The sequence below is a fragment of the Salvelinus sp. IW2-2015 genome, linkage group LG23 (assembly GCF_002910315.2).
Source record: "Salvelinus sp. IW2-2015 linkage group LG23, ASM291031v2, whole genome shotgun sequence".
NCBI lineage: Eukaryota > Metazoa > Chordata > Actinopteri > Salmoniformes > Salmonidae > Salvelinus > Salvelinus sp. IW2-2015.
The window spans coordinates 14,427,647-14,433,627 of NC_036863.1; positions in this window are offsets into that span (position 1 = coordinate 14,427,647).

Sequence of the window (5,981 nt, forward strand, 5' to 3'; positions counted from 1 at the left end):
ACAGAATTTCTACACAAATAGTCAGAAACGTCGGTTGTGCAAACCCAGTTTCATCAGCTCTCCGGGTGGCTGGTCTCAGACGATCCCGCAGGTGAAGAAACCGGATGTGGAGGTCCTTTGCATGTGTGGTTACACATGGTCTGCGGTTGTGAGGCCAGTTGGACATACTGCCAAATTCTTTAAAATGACATTGGTAGAGAAGTGAACATTCAATTCTCTGGCAAAAGCTCTGGTGGACATTCCTGCAGTCAGCATAACAATTGCACACTCTCAAAACATCTGTGGCATTGTGTTGTGTGACAAAACTGCACATTTTAGAGTGGCCTTTTGTCCCCAGCACAAGGTGCACCTGTGTAATGATCATGCTGTTTAATAATCTCCTTGATATGCCACACCTATCAGGTACATGGATTATCTTGGCAAAGGAGAAATACTCACTAACAGCGTTGTAAACAAATTTGTGCACAAAATGTTAGAGAAATACGCTTTTTGTGAGTATGGAAAATTTACTTTTATTTCAGCTCATGAAACATGGGACAAACCCTTTGCATGTTGCATTTATATTTTTGTTCAGTGTAGATTGGCCAATCTTATGAAACGCAGCAGCCTATATTGTTGTGTGTGTCGATGACTTGACACACTCCTTTCCATGTATGCGGTATTGGTGAATCTCTGCTTGGCCAGTAGTTCGTTGATAGTAAAAATAAGAGGGGAAAAAAATAAATAATAATAATTCACAAATCTATTTGGGCTATGGCCTATAAGGCCAAATAGTGGGGTAGATATTTCTCATGACGCAAAAGTTCAGATACAGTTTGTATGATCAGCATGACTGAAATGCACTTCCAGGGGAACTGAATCGACTTAATGACATCTTTGATAGTCCCATATTTCATAGCGCTATACCGCTCCCTTGCATCACATTCAAACATGTATTTGCTCATTCAGGAAATGCCATCATTTTTTGAATAATCTTTGGTGAGACAAGTAGCCTATAAAGCATTCAGCTCATTTTCCCGAGCTGATGGACAATGCCCATCACTCACTGATACCATCAATTGCGCAAACGCCAGAATTCCTCATTCATTCTCAATCTCCCACTCAGTCAAGGCATGCCTCACCCTAGGATTTCCACGTTAGGATCCCCGGCCTTGAAGAAGCTTATTGGGATGCAGGTTTTGGATGGTTCAAGTAGAGATGGAGGAGAGGAGAGTTCTCTCAGCTTACATGGACGAGTTTAGAAGTTCTCATTGCTGATGAGATGAGGCAATTCACAACACCACAGTACATGTTACCACCTGAACACTTGTGTATCGGTTCGATGTCTGTTTCGCCATCTTGTGTTCCACTTAAACACGTCAGGCCTGCTCAGAAAAAGCTGGGCTTACATAAGTCTCGACTCATTCGCTTGATTTTGCTTATTAGGACCTCTTACTCAGAGCATAGTGGTATTTTGAAACTTGCGAACTGAAGCGACGCCCAGAAGTTCTTCTTTCACAGAGATTTTCACGGTTTCAGTAAGCCTCCATGCTCGAACTTCTGGGGCTGGAAAGCCAACTGTGAAACTAATTGTTGCTCTGACGTGAATTACATGACTAAGACCAACTGATTTCAGATGTACAATGAAGGTGCAACGCTATCATGCCTCCACAGAAGGAATCTCTTTGGCGCGACAGAAGTGTAATCAATACAGCCATGTTACATACCTACCAATTTAACATACAAAATAAGGAGTTAGCAGTGGTGCTGTCTTGTAGGGGGATTTCCTCAGAGACTCAAAGAGGACTGGGTAATCGTGCATTCTGTGTCCAATGGCAGGGAAGACCATGAGAGAGAAAAGCTGTTATTTGTTCACGCCGGAGCTCCCTCTGTATAAATCAGCATTGCTAATATATTTTTTTACCCAGTGTTCTGTAGAAATGTCCTGCCATGCAGAGCCTAATGTACCAAATCTGACACGGTCTCTGGCTCTCTGCACTCGCACCCCCATATTGCTGCTCGGGAATGGCAAATTGCATTAGTGTTTTTGAAGAGGAGCGTTTGTAAGAAAAGCAGTTATGGGCCTGCTGTAGGTACTTCCTGCTTAAAATATGATTGTATGGCAACATAAGGGAATCGAAATTGTACTAATTAGACACAACCAACTCAATATTGTGTATACAGTATATACACTCCCTGATCTGAAATCCCTTGTCAAGTGAAATCAATTTGGTGGAAGGCTACACGTATAGGCTGGGTGGAGTTGCAACCATATTGTCTGTCCCTCATCATTTTCTTTTTGAGTTGAGGAAACCAGTCAATTGAATTGTCTCCAGTTCACGCTATCAGTCTGCTCTTGGTGACACTTTACTCAGTTGTAGTACCTCAGGCATTATCAATCAAACCCTGCTTTAGCTCAATGGGTAGGATTTCAAAAGCCATCTGCAGAAGTAATTAATATGTTTAATTATTCCTTCTTGTGCTTTGTTTACATAATCTCCCCCTGGCACCATTGGTTCTGTGAACAAAGTTTGGCACAGCCCAAAGCCTCACAATATGTGTGGCCGTTTCTTGTCAAGCACGTCGTTGAGGACATCCAACGAGAAATAATAATTTTCTTCGGGACTTTAGATAACCGGCAGCTATTTTAGACAAAGTAAATGAACATACAGTATTTGACAAGAGGAACTGGGTTGAAATGTCAACGAAGTGGTTTGTTAGTGAAATTGGAATACGAGCGAACGGTGGCTCGTCAAAATTTGCTCACAGAAGTGAGGCCATTGTTCCACTAGAGTTATCAAAGCCAAAAGGGGGCATTAGCATAGTCATTAATAAAAAGCACATAATTGATGTAAGTCATGCTGATGGACTATTGATTTAAGTTAATGCCCATGCTATTGGGAATGAGCCATAAAACAACCTATTACGTCGGGTAATTGATCATTAAAAAAAATCTATTACATTTCTAGGCCAGAATGCATTACTCTAGTTATTTAATCAGGACTCTGGACAATTATTTATTCACTGGTAAAGTAGTTGAAGTTCTTCCAGGGCGAAAAGGAAAGTTAGGAGGCTCTGGAGAAAAATTGCCATTTGTTTTTAGTACACATCCACTCCCACAAGCCCTCCACATTAATTTTGGATGAGTATAATCAACAAGAGCTCCTGAGTTGTTAGGGTTGGAGTATAGGTTAGGTTTAGGCATGCTAGCAAATGGTTAGGGTTGGATTATAGATTAAGTTGAGGAATACTAGTGAGGTGGTTAAAATTAATCTACGTGGCTTGAAAACGACCTTATTTTTAAAACCTCCTGTTTTGGACTCAACGTGTCAATGTATGGCTCATATAGTACATTCGGAAAGTATTCAGACCCCTTAACTTTTTCCACATTTTGTTACAGCCTTATTCTAAAAGGGATTCAATATAATTTTTTTAAGCAAACATTTAGAAATGTTCGCAAATTAAAAAAAACACCTTATTTACATAAGTATTCAGACCCTTTGCTAGGAGACTTGAAATGAAGCTCAGGTGTATCCTGTTTCCATGGATCATCCTTGAGATGTTTCTACAACTTGATTAGAGTCCACGTGGTAAATTCAATTCATTGGACATGATTTGGAAAGGCACACACCTGTCTATATAAGGTCTCACAGTTGACAGTGCACGTCAGAGCAAAATCCAAACCATGAGGTCGAAGGAATTGGTCGTAAAGCGCCGATACAGGATTGTTTCAAGGCACAGAGCTGGTGAAGGGTACCAAAAATAAAAATTCTGCAGCATTGAAGGTCCCCAAGAACACTGTGGCCTCCATTCTTAAATGGAAGAAATTTGGAACCACCAAGACTCTTCCTAGAGCTGGCTGCTCGGCCAAACTGAGCAATCAGGGGAGGAGGTTCTTGGTCAGGGAGGTGACCAAGAACCCGATGGTCACTCTGACAGAGCTCCAGAGTTCCTATGTGGAGATGGGAGAACCTTCCAAAAGGACAACCATCTCTGCGGAACTCCACCAAGCAGGCCTTTATGGTAGAGTGGCCGGATGGAAGCCACTCCTCAGTAAAAAGGCACAGGACAGATCGCTTGGAGTTTGCCAAAAGGCTCCTAAAGGACTCAGACCATGAGAAACAAGATTCTCTGGTCTGATGAAACCAAGATTGAACTCTTTGGCCTGGGGCCAACAGGACAACGACCCTAAACACACAGCCAAGACAACGCAGCAGTGGCTTCGGGATAAGTCTCTGAATGTCCTTGAGTGGCCCAGCCAGAGCCTGGACTTGAACCTGATCGAACATCTCTGGAGAGCCATGAAAATAGCTGTGCAGTGAAGTTCAAATCAAATTGTATTTGTCACTTGCGCCGAATACAACAGGTGTACACCTTACAGTGAAAGGCTTACTTACAAGCCCTTAACCAACAATGCTTTAAGAAGTTAACATGAAAAACATGTTAAGTAAAAAAAAAAAATTGTTGAAAATAACAGTATCAAATAATTAGGCAGCAGCAGCAAAATAACTATAGCGAGGCTATATACAGAGGGTACCAGTACAGTGTCAATGTACGGGTGCACCGGTTAGTTGAGGTAATATGTACATGTAAGCAGAGTTAAAGTGACCATGCATAGATAAACAGAGAGAAGCAGCAGCGTAAAAGAGGGGTATGGGTAGCCCTTTGATTAGCCGTTCAGAAGACTTATGGCTTGGGGGTAGAAGCTGTTAAGAAGCCTTTTAGACCTAGACTTGGCACTCCGGTACCGCTTGCCGTGCGGTAGCAGAGAGTCTATGACTAGGGTGACTGGGGTCTCTGACAATTTTTATGGCCTTCCTTTGACACCGCCTGCTATAGAGGTCCTGGATGGTGGGAAGCTTGGCCCCAGTGATGTACTGGGCCATACGCACTACCCTCTGTAGAGGGGGCCGAGCAGTTGCCATACCAGGCAGTGATGCAACCAGTCAGGATGCTCTCGATGGTGCAGCTGTAGAACCTTGAGGATCTGAGGACCCATGCCAAATCTTTTCAGTCTCCTGAGAGGGAATAGGCTTTGTCGTGCCCTCTTCACGACTGTCATCGTGTGTTTGGAACATGTTCGTTTGTTGGTGATGTGGACACCAAGGAACTTGAAGCTCTCAACCTGCTCCACTGCAGCCCCGTTGATGAGAATGGGGGAGTGCTCGGTCCTCCATTTCCTGTCGTCCACAATAATCTCCTTTGTCTCACTTTGAGGAAGAGGTTGTTGTCCTGGCACCACACGGCCAGATCGCGGACCTCCCTATAATAGGCTGTCTCATCGTTGTTGGTGATCAGGCCTACCACTGTTGTGTCATTGGCAAACTTGATGATGGTGTTGCAGTCGTGCCTGGCCATGCAGTCATGAGTGAAAGGGGAGTACAGGAGGGGATTGAGCACGCACCCCTGAGAGGCACCCCTGTGTTCAAGATCAGCGGGTGGATGTGTTGTTACCTATCCATCCAACCATGACAGAGCATGATAGGATCTGCAGAGAAGAATTGGAGAAACTCCAAATACAGGTGTGCCAAGCTTGTAGCGTCATACCCAAGAAGACTCGAGGCTGCAATCGCTGTTAAGGTGCTTCAACAAAGTAAAGGGTCTTAAAACTTATGTAAACGTGACAATTTTTCCTTTGTCATTATGGGGTATTGTGTGTAGATTGATGAGGGGGAAAAACGTGAAATTTAATCATTTTAGAATAAATCTGTAATGTAACAAAATGTGGAAAAAGTGAAGGGGTCTGAATTCTTTCCGAATGCACTGTACATGCATATTAAACCATCTGCAGTCTTGTTCCAGCCAAGGAAGTCAGAGAATCCTTACATTCTAACCTGGCATCATTTGGTTCCTTAGACCTGCACGCTCGTTCCTGTCATGTAGTGAATGTACTCTGAAGCAAGAGGGATTCCCTGCCTGCATGCACATTATTTATTTTGATAACAACCAAACTATAGGGAATACATTGATCAAATACACACATCTTATGTTAGAAAGCATCC